Source organism: Canis lupus, chromosome 2 (assembly GCF_048164855.1).
Source record: "Canis lupus baileyi chromosome 2, mCanLup2.hap1, whole genome shotgun sequence".
In the NCBI taxonomy this organism is placed as follows: Eukaryota; Metazoa; Chordata; class Mammalia; order Carnivora; family Canidae; genus Canis; species Canis lupus.
The window spans coordinates 88,358,814-88,381,281 of record NC_132839.1 but is presented as its reverse complement, the minus strand read 5'-3'; the positions used below and the strand labels follow the sequence as shown (position 1 = coordinate 88,381,281).

The following is a 22,468-nucleotide window of genomic DNA, read 5'->3' as shown; positions in this document are numbered from 1 at the left end:
TTATTTTTTAAGATTTTATTTATTTATTCATGAGAGACACACAGAGAGAGGTGGAGACAGAGGCAGAGGGAGAAGCAGGCTCCCTGTGGGGAGCCCAATCCCAGGACCCCAGGATCATGACCTGAGCCAAAGGCAGACACTCAACCACTGAGCCACCCAGGGGCCCAACTGTCTCAGTTATAAACAGCTGACTATGCTCATCACAAGAGCTCCTCAGCTCTCTGGAGTTAGAATGCCAGGCTTTTCAAGTTACTGCTTCCAAATTTCCATTGAAAATCTCTAATATGGCAATTGTCATCAAAGTAAGCTGATGTTTTAAAGATTACTTTAATGACCCTAAATGCAGTATAAGGTATACTGCATTTTAAAACCATAAACTTGTGACTGCAAGTGGCATTTCAAAGATACACTCTTTCAACATAAAAAAAAATTCATGGAAGTTATTAAGCAGCATTTTTAGAATTCTAGAATTCTACATGGAAGAATGTTGTAATAGTTTAAGGGCTAAGGTGCTGGCGGGTCAGATTAAGAATATTTGCTCCCTTTCCCTTCTGTAGTTGACCAACTTGTGCACCTTATCTGATGCACTCATACTCTGTAGGCTGCCATTTCATGGAGCAGAAAACCTGGGCAATGATATGTAATTTCTCCCACAGTAGAGTATGGTGAAGTTATAGACATTTGTGTCAGGGTTCTTTTGGAATCCAACAAGTGAAAAACAAAAACCTTTTTATAATTTTCGAGGCTTCCTCATACAGATTTATTTTTAACTGATAAGGGAGTGACACCCCTGCTGTATAGAAAGGAATTCTGTTCTCAAAAGCCTATTGCATACATCATCATACATGTCACAAACCTAGGGTGGAGAGTTCTGGCAAGTAGTGAGTCACAATGAGCTCATAAGAATGGCCTGGGATCTGAAGCCTTTGTTCCCAGGTACGGCCAAAAATTGTGCATGGCTAGTTCTAGAGCTGGGGGACTCAAGCCTCATGTTATAGTATGATCACGTGATGAAGTAGAATCAGAATATAAGGTTAACACAATAGGCTATGGATGGGAATACAAAGCAAATCTCAGAATGCAAGCAGAGGGATCACTATTGAAGTTTTTGGCTATACACAACCACAGGTGATAGACTTATTAGAAAATTCTTGAAGAGCAACTACCCATTTCTCACACAGAGAACATCAGAATCTTGATTTCCACCTTCAGGTAGAGGTCATCCTTTCCAGGTGTATGTTTATTTCTACAGATAATTATTTAGATAGGTGTGCTAACTTGAGACTTCATAAAGAGAATGCTTTGGTGAGAATGACTGAATCCATCTCTATGGTGGGAACAGTATACAGTTGATTCCATATACACAGAGTAAACCATATGGGGTGTTTCCAAATGTTCTCATGTAGGTCTCTACTTCCTCTTCACTAACAATCTGGTGACATTGTTTACCCAGTATAAGCAAGAATATCATCTCTCTTTGGTTCTGCCCAAGTCTCCACCCTCTTGTGGGCGTTCCAAACCACTCTTGCCTTGTGCTCTCTACCACAGGGCACTGTTCTTCAGTTCTCTTGGTACTAATCTCCAAAGCTTCTAGAGTTGGAGAGAGATGGCTCCTGAGTCTGCCAGATGCTGCAGCTCTCTGCTTCTTTAACCAGACTGCACTAGGTTGTGTTCTCTGGGGGCAGATAAACTTTTTGGGTAGGAACGCCATTTTCTCTGAGTTTAGAGGTATTACAACGGAGGCAATCAATGTTTTTTTATGGTAGAATCATTCAGTTTCTAATGCTGTTCAGTTGTTGGTACCATGCCATTCCCTGTGCAACACTATTAAATTTCCACCTTATACCCTCAACAGCTAAGGCAATGACTGCTGTAGCTCAATTCCATGTTGCATTATAGCTTCAATAAACAATCTTTCCTAAGGAATCCCCTTTCTTTTCTTTCCTTCCTCCCTTCTTTTCCTTTTCTTCCTTCCTTTAATCCTCACTGAACTTTCAGTACATGCCAAACCCTGTGTTAAACATTTGGTGTACAAAGATGAAAGAACTATGCTCATTGCATCCCACTCCAACCTCAAAGTCTAGTAGGAAGATAGTCAAGGAAACAAGTAAACAAAAAGCTAGAAAAAAATGCTGAATGAGAGGTCTAAATGAACTAATTAATAACGTTGAGAAATCAGGGACTCTTCATGGGGGAAGGTGTTACATGAACTGAATCTTGAAGAGAGACTGTACTTTTCAGTACATGGAAAGTTTCAGATTGAATAAGAATGATAGAGGAATCTCTGTATATGACATGCTAGCCACTGCTGCTTTTCTGTCCAGGCCATCCTAAATCATAGTTATAGCACATGACTAAACATTGTGTGTAGTGGTCACACCTACTTCAGGTCAGAAATTCTCTAAATATTCATGTTACATTGTCTAACCTCCAGGGTAATCATTCCCAATATTTTCATCTCTTCTGGACATGATAGTTTGTATCCTCCCTTACCCCCTTAACTGTATTGGTATACATACATTCTCATCATGCTCTCAGTGACCATGTTCATGTTTGTCACCAGCCTTAGTCTGAGGATGTCTGTGAAACCAAGAGAAGAAGACTTCTCTTCCTCAGCCCACAGGGAAAAACAAAACAAAACAAAACAAAACAAAAAAGGCCTTCTTCAGGAGTCTCCAGATATATATTGATGGATCCTACAGGTCAGTACAATCCATTGTTCCAGGGTGTAAATGAATGGATTCATGAACTCTTACTGGACAAAACCATTGAGAGCACAAAGGATGTACTCTGCAAAATTGCCATATCTTGCTTACTACTACAATAATCTCTCTGGCTCTCCACGCTCCAGTGCTTTCAGGTCCTTAAGGTGAGAATGCAGGGAGGGGACCACTGTGAAGGGTCTCTGTAGTTCTCCATAATTATGGTTTTTAAATCAGTTTTAAAGTTCTTTTTGTTCAAAATAGAGTATAACACAATTAAATATCCCATTTTTGGTCTTGGAAATAATTGAAGCAGGAATCATTTGGCAAGATGCCTCAGATCATCACAAACCTTCCTATAATAACTAATTCAATGTAATTCAACAAATATTGGAAAATCTGTCATATAGATAGTTACTGTGTTTGGCTCTGAGGAAAGAGGTAGGGGAATGTAACAGTGAAAAAGGCATGGAACCTACTATCCAATGGCAAAAGTAGATATTCACACAGCAGACTATATTGCACGTATGCAAAGAGCTTCCTATGGGAAACAAGGAGGCAGGAACTTTATCACTCTTACTTAGTAAAGATATACAGGCATCAATAAAATTACACATTTGAATTGAGCACATCTTAGAAAACTAATACTCATATTATGACCCTAATGGTTTGTGTATATACATGCCTAAAAATAGAGAATCTGAACCCTGACTTGACCACTTACTGACCTCATACAAATTGTTCCACCTCTGTAGGTCTTGTTTTTGTTTTGTTGCTTTTTCTAAACTTCTAATGTGGAAAAATAGTATTAACCTCATTGGTTATTGAAGGGATTAAGTAGGATGTAGGGGGGAAGACTTTGCCAACTAGAGAGGAATTAGCATCATTAGATGACCGAAATGAGAAGTATCTTCTTATAAAATACTAGAAACAACATACTTATTTTAGAAGTAGAATTCATAGACTTGTAGTTCCTACCTGGACCAATGCCTTCTCCATGACTTGTCCAATTCTAGAACAAAGGTTAAGCCTGAGTGATCCAGTTCCTGGCTGTTCTGATAGAGTGATATAAAAGCAATCAGCTCAGACACCTTGATGGCTCAGTGGTTGAGCATCTGCCTTCAGCTTAGGGCATGATCCCATCGTCCTAGGATCGAGTCCCACTTTGGGCTCCCTGTAAGGAGCCTGCTTCTCCCTTTGCTTCTGTCTCTGCCTCTCTCTGTGTGTTTCTCATGAATAAATAAAATCTTTAAAAGAGAAAAAGCAATTGGCTGCATTTTGTCATTTCCGTGTGTCTGAGGTTAGGTGTATTATTTGGAAAGCACAAGTGCAGAAGGGCAAGGTATAACTTGGTTCTAAATATATTTCACATAACATCTTCCAGAGTTTACAAAGTGCTCCACAGTGACTAAGAATGAACACCATGTTCCTAATTGCTAACTGAGATGTCCAGGCTGGTCTTTGCCCACTTCTCATTTTATCAGCTAAACCAGAGCTCTTTTTATTTTCTCTATGACCATGAGAAACGAAAGCCTTCAGTAGCTCTGCTGAAGATTTGTGACTGCACATATTACTGAAGCTTGCTTCTCTTCCAAAGTGAGCCTATGGTGTTGCTCTGGAGTCTCAATTATCTCCTCTTGCTATAGAACAGAGATGCCAGGTAACATTTCATTGCTTCTTGCCATCTCTCAACCAAATGAAGAGTCAGCATAGGAAGAAGGAGCATCAAACTTATTAGCAGTCTTTGAGGGTCACCAGTTGAAATACTTCCTAAAACAGCTGGAGGATGAAGAGGGTGAATTATAAGAAGTGAAATGACATTCTAGCAAGAATCCCATCTCCATGAAAACAGATGATTCTGTAGGTGTCTGAACAGATGGACATTCATCTTATATTTTCCTGAGGCTATTGGCAAGTGACTCTGGCTGAACAGTTTAAAATAAAAGTGAAAAATCATTCTGGTTCAGTAAAGTCTCTGCACCAACTTTTCTTGGTCCTTTGTAAAGAAACACTTGGTGAAAATACAGAGTATCAGTCTCCTTGGATCTTGGACCACTGAAGATTGGGAATAACCCAGGAGGGCCTGGATCCCAGGAAATTGTACCTACCTGTGAATACCTGCCCTGTGTTTTGTTTCTTTAGCTTTAGGCTTGTGGAGTTCAAATCAGCATTGTAGAAATTTCCATTCTTCTCTCTTTACCCCCATACATGCCAGTCCATTACGGCTCTTTCTCCTTGCTAGATGCGGATAGTTCTAGTTAAAAGAGATAATTTGGTGCCCTCCAGTGGCTCAACCTGACAGCCTCTCTCTTGACCTCTCACAGCTCTTAATGCCTGTGGGAAGGGTACAGCTCAATATATCTTTTGAGGCTCCTTGGTTGCTGTCATTTAACCACCAGTCTTAGGAAAGGAATCCATCACACTCTTAATATTGTGTAATTCTCAGGGGAGAAGGAATTGGAGAATAAAGAAAAAAATTATCTGTCTTTTCTTTGTACAAAGACCTAAACACAATGAAAACCAAGTATAAAAGCCCCAGCACTATTACCATTCCTTTAAATCAGATGGTCTTGGAAAAGCCACTCGCCATCTGGGCCCACTTCTATTTGCTCTGGAATGAAAGTGTGGAGCTAGATGATCTTTTGGGGTTCCCAATAGATTCTATCATCTTCAGATTCTGAAATTCCAGGAAAGGGAGAAATGTTTCCAGATGCTTTTACACTTCAATACTTGATCATATGGCTTTTATCATTTTGACCACTAGATTCACTTTAAGAGTTTAGAAGTTACAGTAAAATGCCCATATAAGTCATGCATGGTATTAGTAAGTATGCATCTAGCATAACTAAATATTTTCATTGCTTCTGCCATTTAAGATAATTAGATGATGCCTTGAAAAGCCATCTGGAGAAAGCATTCTAATGCCCTTTTATGAAGAATATGGAGAACATCTAACTATATTTTTATAGCACTTAGTTAGTGTTTGATAAACTAATGAACAAATGAATAGGAAAAGAAAAGCAATGAGAGACTCCTAACTCTGGGAAACGAACAAGGGGTGGTAGAAAGGGAAGTGGGTGGGGAGTGGGGATGATTGGGTGATGGGCACTGAGGGAGGCACTTGATGGGATGAGCACTGGGTGTTATTCTATATGTTGGCAAATTGAGCACCAATAAAAAAAGAAAAAAAAGAAAAGGAACATCAATCTTAACTCTTATAATGCATAAGAAGAGAAGGAGGCTATATTTATGATAGAGGGAACAAGATAAAAAATCCACCTATGCCTTAAATTATCCTTTTTCTTTCTTGCTCTAATCCCTAATTCAACCGTAACTTCATGATGAATCTTACCATTAGAGATCTATTTATCCCTTTGGGTAACAGTAGGCTTCCTCCAGCATTTCTTCTTAAGGGAGCAGTTGTCTAGGAGTTTAACACTTTATGACTGGTAGCAGAATCTCAATAAAATATTGTTGAATAAATAAAGGCATGTATCAAAATGCTTCTTTTGAGCACTTTTGTAAGAATTGATTTGGAAATTAGCAGATCAGTCCCAAGAAGACTGGTAGTGGTGGGAGCTTGGTGATGGGGGTGGAAGAGGTAGTGGGGGTGGTGGGGGTAACCCCTTAGAACAAGATACCTCATTGAAGGCAAGCAACTCTATTTGGAACATTAAAATGTGGATGCTGGCACTTTTACTCTAGACTTGTGCTCTACAATACAAGAGCCACTAGTCACATGTCACTCTTGAGTACTTGAAAAATGGCTGGTCTATGGGGCACCTGGGTGGCTAAGTGGGTTGAGCATCTGACTCTTGGTTTTAGCTCGTCATGACCTCAGGGTTGTGGGATCAGCCCCAAATTGGGCTCCACTCTCAGCAGGGGGACTGCTTCTCCCTCTCTCTCCCTCTGCCCCCTCCCCCATGCATTCTCTCTCTATATATAATTTTTTTTAAAAGAAACATGGCTTCTCTAAATTGAGATGATAGTCCAAACGGAGATGCACTCTTGGTATAAAATACACATTGGGTTCTGAAAACAGGATGTGGAAATGGTGGCTGGATTATGAATACATTTTGAAGTTAGAACCCACAGGATTTGCTGACGGATTGAATATGGGGTGTGAGAGGTAGGAGTCAAGGATGGCTCCAAGGGTGCATTTGCTATTAATTGAGATGAGGGAGTATACAGGAGGAGACATGAAGAAAGTCAGCCTTGAAGACATTAAGCGAATCACCCAAGGTCACACTGTAAAGTCAGAGAGAAGCAGAGTTACTTGAGCTGATAGAGAACTCAGAGGTCTGCTGGTTCATCTTTCTTTTTTTTTTATAGATGAAGAATTTGGGTCTAGTGAGGAGAAGTGATTTGCTCAATGTCACATAGCAAATGAAGAATAGAACCTCTAAGATGGATTTCCTGACTGGTAGACTAATGGTTCTCTTTTGCTATTACACTACAGCTGTAAAGATGAAAATGACACCAGGTTTAACTATGCCTTTAAATATACTATGGAAAGAAGAATCACTGGAGATACTTTTGGGGAGAACCTTCAAAACCTCCATTTAAGCATATTTAGACGTTTCTCTATAAGTACTAACTAGATAACTGGCTGCCCCACTTTAATTTGGGATAAACAAATTACTCCTTCTTTAACACTTGTTTAAAGCCAAAATGAGCTATGGTTAATGGTCCCTCATGGAGAAAGTCTCCATCAAAAGCCACAAACTTTATCCTTAGCCCTAAGAATTCTCATGGCTTAGGTCAAAGCAAGGAAGACGTAGGTAACATGTCAAATATAATAAATTATATAATATGCAGTCATCTTAACATTTTTTTTTGATCAAGGATAGGTCAGTATATTTTAAAGTGATTGTGGTTATTTGTTTGAATGTAGATTCAAACCCAGATGTATGATTGTTCCCCTATTCCTGTTGATATTTTTCATAACAAATTCAAACCATCATGGCATTTAATGATTGTGTGTGTGTGTGTGTGTGTGTGTGTGTGTGGTAGACATTTGGTTTAAGTTGGCTACTACCACAATAATCACGCATAACAAACGACCACAAAGATTCAGCGTTTACTATACAATAAAGAATATGGCCGGCCTTTGTTCCCAGTTCCTAGAAAGTAGCTTCTAAATCTTTGTAATTTCCTGAGTGATAGGAGGGTCTTTGCTTTTCCTGATGGGTCCTGATCAGTTATGCTAACTCAGGACAGGGGCTGGTCATGCTAAAAAAACAAATCATGTGATGAGAGTATTGGGGTGAAGAGAGTGTTATATGAGATCAGCCTAACCTCTAGGGAAAGGAGGGAGACTAGAGATTGAGCCACATGGATGATGATTCAGCCAATCGTGACTATGTAGACACCAAAGTTTGGGGTAACTCCCCTGGTTGGTAATATCTTTAGTATTGTCAAATGTCAATGTACCAGGAAGTTAATGCATCTTGACTCCATGGGGAGAGAGGACAATGCAAATTTCATGTTTGGAAGCCTATTATACCTTCCACTATGTGTCGATCCTTTAGGCTGAGTCAGATTTGAATCCTTTTGCTCTCATGGAACTAATCACAAGTCTAGTGCTTTCTTTGGTTCTGTGAGGAATTTTAGTAAATTACTGTACCTGAAGGGAAAGTGAGAAGCCTCAAATTTATAACCAGTGTATCAGAAATGTGGGTGAGCTAGAGACCCCCCAGACTTGTAGCTGATGTCTGAAGTAGTCTTATAAGAAGGATTGTGTCCCTAACCTGTGAAGTTTGCCTAACTATAGGAAATTGGTACTTAGGAACATGAGCATTTTTATTTCTTGTCAATCATGCATCTGATGGTCAGCAGGGTTACCTCTACTTTATACTGTAGATTGACAGGGCTCAGATCCAAGGTGGCATGTCAGATCCATGTGTCTCATTCTGGATCCCAGGCTGGAGGGCGGTAGACACCTAGAGTTTGTTCTTGCCAAAAGCACAAGAGAATAAGCCAATTACAAGTACATTTAAAATATGTACTCACATCACACCTAACAACACCTCATTGGCCAAAACAATATGGATAATCTAAAAGATAATGAGACCATGGCAAAGATGTGGATATATAATTCTGCTATGAGGAGAATTATTCAATATTGTACAATATTGTGCACATTATTAAAGATGTCATAGGAAGAGGAAACTTACATTGCATACTCAGAGCAAACTGTCTCCAATACTGTGTCATCTGATACCTCTGATCTCACATTTACTCCCTTCCAAAGAATCATATGTACCCTTTCTTAGGACTTCCCCACAGACGTCAGTGTCTCACTGGCTGTCCTGAGCAATTCTATTTTTACTTGAATCATGCATACTGGCACACCTCGGAGATGTCGTAGATTTGACTCCAGATTATCACAGTGACTATCATAATAAAGGAAGTCAAATAATTTTTTTTTGTTTCATCATGGTGAATATGAGAGTTATGTTTATACTGTGATTAAGTGTGCAAGAGCATTATGTCTAAAACCCAATGTACATACCTTAATTAAAAAATACTCAATTGCTAAAAATGCTAACTATCATCTGAGCTTTTGGCAAGTTGTAATTACTATCAATAACAAATATAATAATAATAATATAATAATAATAATAATAATAATAATAAAAAGTTTGAAGTAGTGTGAGAATTACCAAAATGTGACACCAAGACATGAAGTGAGCAGATGCTGTTGGAAAAATAGTGCCAATAAACTTGTTTGACACAGGGTTGCCACAGCCTTCAATTTGTGAAAAACACCAACTCTGCCAAGTGCAGTAAGTGAAGAACATAAAACAAGGTTGCCTGTATTCCAAAATAACAACAAATGCCCTAAACCCTGTGCTTACCAGGACCCATCTTTCTTCACATTCCCTTTAGTGATCATTTTGTGATAGTTGTTGACTACCGATTGTTGTCCACATGACCTCAAACAAGTATATAATACTTCTGTGCCTTGGTTTTCTTATCTGTACAAAGGACAGACTATTACCTGCCTCACAGGATTGAGATGATGATATGATGAGAAAGTCCATTTAAACTCTCAGAATAATGACTGGAAAAGAGTCATTACTTAATAAATGCAAAAAAAAAAAAAGGCAAAGTTTCCATAGAACTTATTATGTGTCAGTCTTCTAAGTATTTTATATGCATTAATTCACTTAATCTTTAAAAAACCCTATAAGGATTGCATTTTGATTTTTCATCCTCATTTTATACAGGATGGAATTGAAGGCCAGAGAGATTTAGTGATTGGCTTAAGTCACATAGTCTGTAGGAGACACAGATGGAATTCGAACCCAGGCAGTTAGGCACCTGTCTCCACACTCAGCCTGCATACTCGATGCGGTCATCTCCAGAGCTCATAAATGCTTGTTGTTGTTGCTGTTTTTATTGGAGCATGTCCTTTGGATCTTGCCCCTGCACCAAGAGGCTTATAAAAGGTTTTCTTTCAAGCATATTGAATAATACTCACAAGAACACTTTAAGTAAATACAGTTATTCACATCTGTTTCCATTTATTTCTAGTCCATTTAGTTACAATTGTGGTTTCATGCCTTTGGAAAGAAACACATGCAATACAATAGGAAAAAAAAATCAAAGAATGCTGGCTTAGAATGGGACTATTTTTTTTCCTAGTGATAAACTCAACTACAGTTCTTCCGTGGGCCCTCAGAAGTAGGATGCGGTGTGAGATCATGTAACATGCTGTCATTGACATGGCAGTAACAGCTACAGTGGCAAGTGGTGGTTGAACTTTTCCTACGGTGTCTCTCCCCCCAACCTGGGGGCAGAGTGTCAAACATGGTACTGGAAGAACAAGTTCATGTGATACCAACTCAAAGTGGAGGGTTATGATACCCAGTAATCCAGCTTGAAGCACCAAGCAACAATTCTCCTCAAGTTCCAAGTGTAATTATAAAGTAGCATGATTGATTGTTTAATAAGGATATTGGAACTCTGCATCCAAATGAGTGCTATCATTCCAAGTCATCACCTTGGGAGGTTGTGAATCTAAGCTAATGATACTACTGTGGCTCAAAACTACATTTTTGGAAATATGCATTCAGTGCCAACTTAAGGAATCAAATAAAACCAACAGACTTGCTATTTTATAGTTAGAAATTGTGTCACCCAATTCTGCCACTAGCCACTTGGCCCACCACACTCACCTCACCCAAAGAGTTACCAAGTATCTTTGGCTCTTTCAAAATATAAAGACAACTTCAAAGAAGGTAAATTTGCTGCCATCAAAGAGTCTCAAAATAATATGGTTGGATTTTCAGGATGCCAATATATATAGAACATGCCCATTTTTCTGTGCTGAATTTGGAGCCAATTCAGAGATGGATTAGGAGTTACATAATTATACAGCAACGCACCATGTTTATAGTGTTAATACTGATTGAAATATGTGACTTGAGATCTTTGGAAATGTAGCCTTGCTAATCCATCAGCCCTGGAACGAGACAGACTGACCCACTCAATCACTAACTGCTAGAATGCCAGTAGGGTGCAGGGCAGGCCGGCATGCACGTCCTGGGCAGGCCAAGGTTGCTGCCCTACAATAATCAATGGAGGAGAGAAAAGAATGGGAAGATAGTCCCCAGGGCCTCCAGGTTTTTATTAGATTCATTACAACCAAATGAAGAACATGGACAAATTAATGGCACCTAACAAACAAGGAACTCCCCGTCCTCCTTAACAGACACTGCATTGCAGTTAGCGACTAGGACTTTTACTCTGGCTGATGCTGCCCCATGGGAACATGAGACCAAGGGAAAGAAGGAGATCCCCTAACTAATACCCCAAGGGGTCTGACTGCAGAGCGGTTGCGAGAAAAGTCTCTAGTTCTGGGGAAAAGTGTAGATAACTCAGTTCTAAAGGGGATATGTTTATCTGGTTGGATATAGTTTGGGAATTTAGTGAAGCAAAAATTGCTTGGCTTTATGGAATCTGGTTACCAAACTTAACACATTGTAGATATTTACCATCCATGTATGGAAGAAGATTATGCACGAGGTTTGCTTGTAAAGCTTCTTGGGCTGTGGGTGTCCAGGATTTAAAACAATATTCCAACAGTGATGGGTTCTGATCACATGCAAAAGTCTCAGTTGTGTCCTCAGATGCCTGCTGGGCCAATTACATCAGGGCACATCCCCATGACTCTAGGGTGTGTTGGAGACACACAGGAAGGCTCTCTAGCTTGGTAAAATCAGTAATGGGAGGCCTAAAGGTCCCCTGTGGACAAGGTCATTGCACATGATGCAATTATTTATAAATATTCAAAATACAATTATAAAAGTAAAGATATAGGGGGAGGAAGCAAACATAAGAAATTATGAGCAAATGTTCCATTTCTTTTGTATAAAATTTTTAATGCATCTCAAATGAATAAACACATCTGATAACCCCAGCAAATACTTCTCTCTACAAACACACAGTGCAGGAAAAAAATGTAATTCTTGAATTAGATATTGTTTAATAAATGAAGCACATGAAATACATGTTTTAAAGTAGCTTCTGGCAATTTATTTAAGATATCTCTCAGTGTTGACAAACATCATAGCACTTATGAGTATTTGGAGGTTGGCTGTGAGGTTTAAGGATCATCTTCTAATTATTGTCTATTCCTTGCTCCACCTTGTTTCCGTCTATTTCCAGCCTTGTCTGTTTTCATCTAAGCCCATGTATATGATCTCCTTTCCATTGTTAGTTTAGTCATTTATGGGCAGATACGGTGTTTCACCATTTATTTAGGTGATATAAACCTAACTCAGAAACAAGGATTTTACTTAATGAGATAATAATCTAGAAAGAGAGAAAAGCATTGCTATTACATAAATGTGCTATGGGAATTCTGAGATGAAAACGATTATCCCCATCTGGCAATATCAAGGAGGGTTTCATGGAGGAAGTCACATTTGAACTGGCTCTTTGAATGAGCAGAGTTAGAGCATGAACAGATGGGGAGAGGGAGGCCAAGCAAACGGAATAGACTCAGGTTTGGAAATGGAACACCTCAGGGCATTCCCTAATATTAGGGAATTATTGGTTTGCCGGGAGATAAAATTAGAAAGAATAAATAACATTAGAAAGAGGAGGTAGGGTCGGGTTTTAGATGATTTAGAATGCTTAGTAAATAACCAGAAATAACAAGAACCATTGAGCATAATCCAGTAGGAGAACAGTGGGGTCAGACCAGACCCATGGTCCAGGTAGAGCAATCAAGCATCAACCAGAAAAAAGCATGAGCTATCAAAAGACTGGAAAAGGAAGGGGACTATCTAAATGTCCAGTTGAAGATGATATTCTTCTTGATTTTGAGTCAGAGCTCTTTCTCTCCTTTTAGGGCTTGCTTTACTTTATACACGTTAACATTCAGAACTCCTCCTCTGACTCAACTCGCTGTGTCTCTCCTTCAACATAATTCAGATCTTCACTGGCTTCGAGGTTATCAGCCAGTTCGTGTACTGAGATCCCCCACGCCTAAACCCCCACCGCCAGCACCCCCACAGCCATGCACGTACCCACTTTCCTTCTAGTCCTATGGATGTCTGCAGGAAAACAGGCAACTGCTTATTTTGTTAAAACATGATTTGAATCAGACCTACATTCTTGTTTGTTTCACTCTTTATAAATTACAAAGTTCACCTCTCACCATATATTTTTTTATCCTATACCCCTTCTTTCCTCTGCGTTTGAAACCCATGACACAGGCGGGTTGCACAGAATGCCAAGTATAGGTCAAAAGATCTCATTATGAAAGATGAGATATGAGAGTCTGCTGTTTAACAGCATAGCGAACACATTCAAGTAACTCATTTTTAAATTTTTTTAGTGGAAAAGCCATATGAAATGACTCTTTAATTTATTTCTATTCAAGATTTGATCATAATCTGAGTGTCCAGTTCTGGATTTCTTGAAGAAAAGGTCATCACTATTCATCTTCATATTTCCAGTGGAAATGGAACACTTTAGGGCATTCCGTAATATGAGGGAATTATTGGTTTGCCAAGGGATAAAACGAGAAAGAATAAATAAATAACGTTGGAAAGAGAAAGGAGGGTCAGGTCTTAGATGATCTAGAATGCTTAGTAAATAACCAGAAATAACAGGAGCCATTGAATATAATCAAGTAGGAGAATGGTGTGGTCAGACCAGACCTATGACTCAGGTAGAGCAAACAAGCATCAACCAGAAAAATGCATGGAATATCAAAAGGGACTGGTGCACGGTAGGTACCCTCCGAACACTGGTTGAATGACTGAATGAATAGATGGATGGACTGATTATTGTTTTTCTGGAAGTATGTTATAACATTATAAGAATGGCGTTTTTTTGGACTGTTGGTACTTTGACCTTGGCCTTCCAGTCTCTCCAGCGATCTCCACTGCTCTGTGTTCCGTTGATTATCTCAAGCCATGTACTCACTCCTTTCCTTGGCTTTTCTGTCTCTCTCAATTTCCCACTTCCTCTTTAGAGAGCATGATGAATACTAATTATGTTTTAATATACAAAAATAGCACCCTCATTGCCTCCGATTTTTCTTTGAGTTGTCCTCACTGTTTTCCTGGCTCTCTTTTGATTTCTTATTATTTTATGTGAAGCTAAATCAAGGAGCACCCTTTTCTCATTTTATCTTCTCACTTCTTTCCTTTGCAAGTGCTCTTTCTTTCACTCTGCTTTAAGTATTTTTTTTTCATTGTCTTCAAATTGTTTATGGTCATAGCCATCGCTTTGTACAGGTAGCATCTAAATGCAAATATTCTCCCAGAAAAATTACAGAGTGGCAGGGGAAAATAATGCTTTGAAATAAACACTGTATATTCAATTGGTTTCCAAATCAGCACCAGCTAAACAAATGCCTAATAGCAGTCCTTAGAGAGACAAGATTAGTGTGTTTTGAAATCAGAAGTTATCTGTTTTTTTTTTTTTTTTTTTTTTTGCTTTCTATAACTTCTCTTTCCTTTTTCTTTCCTTTAAAATATCATAAAGGATTCTTGCAAACAACAAAGGAGACTTTTGGTTGAAACTTTTGGCTTCTTATCACAGGGTGCATGTGTGATATTAGACAAACAGATAATGCAAGTGGAACCTGGGAGGGGAAACACTAATTTGAGTTGCAACTAAGGCATTTCAAACCAAAGAAATGAAGATTTCTGTATGCTATCTAGTCCCTTTGTGATGTGTGTGCCTTATGAAAATATTCCTAAAAGATTCAAAACCATGAGAATAATCAGCTGTACTTTATTTAGGTGACCCTCTGGGTAGTTTATGATGGAGCCAGTGTTGAGGGAAGCCGGACTGGAAGTCTGTCTGTGGAAGGAACGCAGGTTTAGATGCACTAAACAAATCTGAATTCCCGTTTAGGCCTCACTAGCCATGTGGCTTTGGGCAAGATACAACCTGTTTGAGTCTCCGTTTACTCATCTGGGAGATGAGTGCTTATAATTAAACCTCAAAGGGTTATGTAAGAGTGAAATGAAGCATTGTCTACAGAGGGCTTAGAAGAGTATCTCATGTTCTCAGAGGCTATAACTTACAACGATTGCAGATTTACTGATAATATACATATAATAATTCTATATAGATACTCTTCTTGAATATACAGTGACCATTCTCACACTTTTGCCTTTGAACATGTTGCTCTCTTTTCTTAAACTGCTCTCCCTCCAGTTCATCATTTAACAAAATGAACTTATATTCGTCCTTCAAAACCCATCTGTTCAGGAAGTTTTCCCTGACTTTCTTGAGGAGAACTGATTACTTCATTCAATGAGACATTCAACTGGTATTTACCCAGTGCCTTCCACATGTCAGGCACAGATCTAGGAACTGCAGAAATGATTGTGAACAAAACATTAAAAAAAATCCCTGTATCTTGGAGCTTGCATTCCAGTAGGGGATATGAACTATAATCAAAATAAATAAGCAAAATATATAGATGGTCATCAGTGCTATAGAAAAAAGAAAACAGCACCAAGATTATGGGATGTGAAGGCAAGGAAGAGGGGTGGTTTGAATTAAACAGGTTGATCAGCAAAGGTATTTGAGCAAAGATGTGAAGGATGAGAAAGAGTGAACCACTGAGAAACTAGGGGAAGAATGTTCTAAGCAGAGGAACAGTAAAGGCAAAGGCTCTGGAGAACCACCGTTTACATGACCTCTGTGCCATGTCTACTTCTATTGACATTTTAATCAAAATATTTTATAGTCATTAATCATTAAAATTTTAAAATCAAACACATTTTATGTTATATAAAGTATCTGTATCTTAAATCTTGCACCGGAGTGTTGAAGACTATGAAGGCAGGGATTGTGCCCTATGTATCTCTGTATTCTTGTTAGGTTAGTGCAGCGTGTGGTCTTCAGCAGGTGTTCAAACATGTTCATTCAAATGAAATTTAACGATGATGTTAATCTTCCTGGACAGAGTGGGTGCAGTTTCAATTGCTAAAATAGTTGGTCAGGTCAGGGAGTTTTACAGGGGGTAGTCTTCTGCTTTGGGTTACTAAGCAGCGGACTTGCATCTTGCGTTCCTTCCTTTCTTTTGTGAAACAGCTTCCACAGATGTTATTCTCTGATCAGAAGAAAGGTGTCTGCAATGCTCTGGCACCGACAGGCAGTTAGACAATAGCATAAGCAATTGGTAGATTCCAGCCTTTTCTAGCAGCTCTCACTAGTTTGGTTCCTTGAGGTAATTACATTGGAACCCTCGGCAAAAATAACAGCAACAACAACAAATGGCTAAAACTAATGTTAGGTTGTATATCAACGATTACAAAAAAAAAAAAAAAGACAAAAAAGAAATTGAGTCACGGCATCTTGAGGATGGAAGGGACCTAGTAGCAGCTAGTTCAGGTGTCATGAATTCTCATGTCTACAGAGCCAGGCAGGTGACATTTAGGAATGGGGGTTGTGGCTAACGAAGAGTGACGCCTTGTCTAAATAATGCAACTGTAACTCAAACCCAGCCATTTGGTCTCATGCTCAAATGAAGATTGATTATCTGCAAGGTGTTCTGAAGCAGCTATAAACCTCTATGTTGAGAAAAATCTCTTGATTTTTCAGTGTTGGCAACCTATTTAATTTTTTTTAACCGACAACAACAAAAAATGCCAAACAAAATATGCCTGGGTCCTGAATCCTGTCATTTCCGAGTCTCATACTCTGTTAACATCCCCCACCCCCGCTCAGCGCCCACACAATTCATTGGTGGAGAAAATGAGATCTAGAAAAACGAAGTGCTTCGCCCAATCGCAGAACTGGGGCAGAGGCAGAAGCAAACCTAGAAGCTCCAAAACTCCAGACGGTTGTGGACAATGATTTCATACCCCCAAATGCAGAGCATGTCTACTTGCTTTAAAATAAACATGCAGCTCTGATATTCAAATGCGCTCACAAACATCACACGGCCTTTTGCTTTTCAGTCTGTTTGAAGGCTTCGTGTAGAAACAGCTTCTGTTACATCAAAGATCAAAACATCAGGATTTGGAACATTGTGTGCTCATTAGAGTCAGTGTCAAACGTATCTCCCAGGCTCACACCTACCTGCCGTTGAAGGGAAAAACGTCTCATCAACTATTTATGGAAGACCCCAGGGCTTCCTCTTGAGAGATCCTGAACATGTAATTTTCACCACTGCGTGGCAACTGCCACATTTCCTCCACCTCTGCCTCTGCTCACAAACAGACCTTTAATCGTCCCTGGTATTAACTTTGCTGGGTTTCACCTACTGAATTCATGATGCTTAAATTGGCTCCCTTAAGTTTGCTCCAGGCCAGCGCCTTTACACTAAAGAGCACCCTGTGGAAAAGAGGAGAATCCAGCCTGTACTCACACAAATCTCTGGCGTGTCATTTTTTGTCAGGGTGATCCCACGGAAATCTTGGTTGCCTTCCCCAGGGTTCCAGAAAACCCGGTGTGTGTGCATCTGTGTGTGTATGTGCTCGTAGGGGTGTGTAACAGAGAGAGACGGAGATCCTTCCATTTGAATTTACAGACTACCTTGTTCTCAAAAGATTTCTGATGATTTGAGAAAATAATAATGACGCAATACCGAATACTTCTTGAACATTTTTTTCGATGATTTCCATCTCCATAATCTGAAAACATTTATTAGCAGTTAATTGTGTGATTGATATATTGATTGGGTTGTATTTCTTGATCCATTTTTAGAAGTTAGGTTTATTGAAATAGAATTTTCATTATTAAAGTGAACAGTTTGAAGTGTTTTGATACGTGCAAACAATCCTGGGATCACAATCATAATCAAGATACAGAACAACTTTTTTCCCAGAAACCTTCCCGTGAATCCTTTTGTAGTTTATTGGCTCCTCTCACCTCAGTCCCTGGCAACCAGTGGGATGTTTCTTATTTTTATAGTCCTGTCTTTTCTAGAATGTCAGATAAATGGGCTCTACAGCATATGGTCTTTTACAGATGACTTTTCTCCCACAGTATGACAGTTTAGAGATCCATCCACAATGTTGCATCATCCCTAGTTTGCTCCTTTTTACTGTTGAGTGGTGCTTCATTATATTAACATGCCACCATGTATTTACCCATTTACCAGTTAGTAGAAAGCCAAGTTGTTTCCAATATTTTGGCTCTTAGGAATGTCATTATTATGCACATTTGCATGCAGGTCTTTGTGTGGGCACATATTTCCACGTCTCTTAGAGTAGAATTGCTGGGTTATATATGATAAAAGTATGTTTAACTTAAAAGAAACAGCCATACCCTTTGCAAAGTGGCTGTGCCATTTCACATCCCCACCGACAATGTATGTGACCTACAATCGCTTCATTCACTTACCCCCTTTTGGTATTATTAGCCTTTTAAAATTTCAGTTATTTGTGATGGTTGATTTTTATGTGTCACATTGATTGACGGGGCCACGCTGCCCTGCTATGTGGTCACACGTTATTCTGCGTGTTTCTGTGAGTGTGTTTTCATTGAGACTTACATTTAACTTGATAGACCTTAAGTAAAACAGATTGTCCTCTGAAATATGAATGGGCCTCATTCAATCAACTGAAGGTGGGAATAGAAAGAAAGGCTGACCTCCACTGAGCCAGAGGGAATCCTTCTAGCAGACTTTCTCAATCTGCAACATTAGTTCTTGTTTTTTTAGCAGACTGGCTTTAAACTCAAACTGCAACTCCTTGCTGAATCTCCAGCCTGTTAACCTCCCCATCAGATTTTGGGTTTGCCAAACCTCCATGACCATGACATCCGTTCATCAAAATAAATCTTCGTGTATGTATGCATATCCTACGGATTCTGTTTATCGGGAGAACCCTGACTGATAAGAATGTTCTAGTAGGTGCGTGATGGTATCTCATTCTGGTTTTAGTTTGTATGTCTAATGATTTCTGGTGATGTTGAGGTGCTGCTCATGGTTATTTGTATATCATCTTTTGCAAAGTGTCCGTTCAAATATTTACCCAGGTGGGTTTTTGTTTTGTTTTGTTTTGTTTTGTGTTAATCTGGTGGGAGCAGGATTATTTGTCTTTTCATTATTGAGTCATAAGAATTCTTTACATTACATGTGACTTCCATTCATTTTCTGTCAGTGGCTTATATTTTCATTTTCTTAATAATGTCTTTCAAAGAGAAGACATTCTAAATTTTGATGAGCCCCAGTATATCAGTTTTCTTCCATGACTTGTTTTTGGGTCCTATCTAAAAAATTGTTAGCTAATTCAAGTATGCGAAGATCCTAGAAGTAATTTGTAATTCTAGCTCTTACATATAGGTCTAAAATTCTTTTCTTTTCTTTTTTCAGTTCTATGATTCATTTAGAGATAATTTCTGTAAGGTAAGGGTTGAGATTCATTTGTGCGCACATAGTTATCCAATTGTTCTGATACTATTATTGTAAAGGTTTCTTTTCCCAATGAATTTACATGTTACCTTTTTCTTAAACAAAACAAAACAATTAACTGTATATTTGCAATTCTATTTATGAATTTTCTTTTCTGTTCCACTGATCTATATTTCTCTTCTTATATCAATGATATTGAGATTTAAAATGAATCTTGAGGGAAGGTAATATAACTCTTCCACTTCTGTTTCTTTTTAAAATCATTTTGTGTATGATAAGTCTTTTGTATTTCCAAATGCATTTTATAATCAGCCTGCAATTTCTGCAAAAATATACAATGATTATTACTGAAACTGTGCTAAGTGTGTGGATTAATTTGGGGGAAATTGATGCCTTAACAGTAGTGAATCTTCCAGTTCATGAACTCTGCATTTTTCTCCATTTCTCTAGGATTTCTTTAATTTCTCTCAGCATGATTTGTAGTTTTCGGTGCATAGATCAGACACATATTTTGGTAAATCTATTCATAAATACTTCATGTTTTTTAATGCTGTTATAAATTGTATTTTAAAAATCAATTTTCAAATGTTTGCTTCTAATGTGGAGAAACACAATTGATTTTTGAATATAGATTCTCTATTATGCAACCTTGCTAAACTCATCAATTAGTTTTAATAACTTTTAAATATCTAAATATTTTCTATATATGTGATTTTATTGTCTACAAGTGACAATAGTTTAAAACAATTCTTTAAATATTTAATTAATTATTTAAGTCTTTCACCATTAGGTATATCAATATGCATAACCGTGTGTTTATGTTCCTTATCAGGTCAAATACTCCTGTATTCTTAGATCACTGTGAGTCCTTATGATAATGAGTGCTAGATTTTATCAAGTGCTTTTTCTGCATTTATTAATATGATCATATAGTTTTTCTCTTCATCTGTTGATAAAATGGTTCACATTGATTACCTTTCAAATATTAAACCAAATTTTACTCTTAGGATAAACCTCACTCATTTACTTGTTCATGATATATTGTCTTTTTTATGTATTGCTGGAGTCAATTGCTATTTTTTTGTTAATGATGGTTGTGTCTATATCCATAAGATATGTTTGTCTGTAGGTGTTTTCCCCCCCTTGAATTATCTTTCTCTGCTTTTGTATTAGGGTAATATTAACTTTATTTAAATATTGATTGATTGATTTTTTGAGAAAGGTGGGGGGGGTGAGGAGGAGCAGAGGGAGAGGGAGCTAGAGAATCTCAAGCAGACTCCCTGCTGAGCACTGAGATGACTCAGAGCTCCATCTCATGATCCTGAGGTCATGACCTAAGCTGAAATCAAGAGTCAGATGTTTAACAGACTGAGCAACCCAGATGCCCCAGGGGTCATATTAACTTTATAATATGAGTTGGAAAGTGTTCTATTTGCAGAAAGAGTTTGTATAAAATTTGTATTATTTTTTCCTTAAATATTGATAGATTGCATCAATGAAACCATCTAGGCCAGGATCCACCAGCCTCTTTACATCCCTATCTATTTAAAGACTTTTAATTGTAAGTTTGCTTTCTTTAACAGGTATAGGGCTATCTGTGTCATCTATTTCCTCTTGAATAAACTTTGGTCATTTGTGTCTTTCAAGGAATTTGTTCATTATATCTAAGTTGTGGTTGTATGATTGTCATAATATTCTCTTGTTACCCTATTAATGGCTATAGAATCATAGTAATGTTCTTTTTTTTTATTTCTGAACTTGGAAATTTGTGTTTTCTTTCTCCCTCTCTCCTTTTTTTTTTTTTTTTTAAGATTTATTTATTTATTTTAGAGAAAGAAAGAAAGAGAGCACAGGAGGAGAAGGGTCAGGCAGAGAGAGAGTCTTAAGTTCAGACCTCTACCATGGGCTAGATCTCATTATCCTGAGATCAGGACCTGAATTGAAACCAAGAGTCAGATGCTCAACTGACTGTCCTATCTAGGCATCCCTCTCTTTTCTTTTTTTGGAAAAAAAAAAAAGCATTTGTATATTTAGAGGGTTATTAGCTGCATTAAACTTTTTTAAAAATAGCTTTTGGTTTTATTTTTCTTTTTCCTAGTTCACTGATATATCAATACTCTTATCTCTACTAGTTCCTTCCTTTTACTTTGGACTTAGTTTGCTTTTCTTTTCATAGTTTCTTAAGGTAGAAAATTATAGTATTGATTAGAAATTTTTCTTCTTTTCTAATATAAATCTAATTTCTAAATATAAATCTAATTTCATGCTCTGAAATTCTCTTTGAGCACTGCTTTAGATGCATTCCTACAAAATTTGATATGTTTTCAGTTTCATTTAGTTAAAAATGTTTTATAAAGTTCACTGTGATTTCTTCTTTGACCCATGTATTATTAGAATTGTGTTGTTTATTTTCTAACCATTTGGAGACTTTTCTTGTATTTTCTGGTATTGATTTTTAGTTAATCCCATGTGGTCAGAGAACACTTTTTTTCCCTAGAGGACGCTTTTTTAATGATTTAAGTTCATTTATATTTATTGAGATTTGTTTCATTTTTCAGAATATCGTCTATCTGATTGTCTATGGAATATCTATTTACAGTGGAAAAGAATGTATATTCTCCTGTTATTGAGTAGCATGTCCTATAAATGTCAATTAGTTCAAGTAATTTCATAGTATGGTTCACATCTTTTATACCTTTACTGATTCTTTGTCTACTTGTTCTTGCAGACACTGAGAGAGGATTGTTGAAATTTCCAAACACTATGGTTCAATTGTCTATTTTTTTCTTTCAAGTCTGTTTTGCTTTATGTATGCTAAGCTCTCAATATATATTGTATTACTATTCTTTAAAATAATTCCTTTCATAAGTCTACTATAATAAGTACTATTATTATCTATACTTTGCAGATAAGAAAACATATG

At 37.8% G+C, this 22,468-nt stretch overlaps 1 long non-coding RNA gene across 5 annotated transcripts in view; it reads left to right on the top strand.

Annotated features, from left to right (window-relative positions):
- Window positions 1–861: 861 nt before the first annotated feature.
- LOC140623083 (uncharacterized) overlaps window positions 862–22,468 on the top strand; it is a 252,763-nt gene continuing 231,156 nt past the window's right edge. For all 5 annotated transcript variants that reach the window (XR_012022758.1, XR_012022763.1, XR_012022760.1 and 2 more), the window contains exons 1-2: window positions 862–936; window positions 2,564–2,702. This is a non-coding gene — a long non-coding RNA (uncharacterized lncRNA). The remainder of the gene's footprint in view (window positions 937–2,563; window positions 2,703–22,468) is intronic.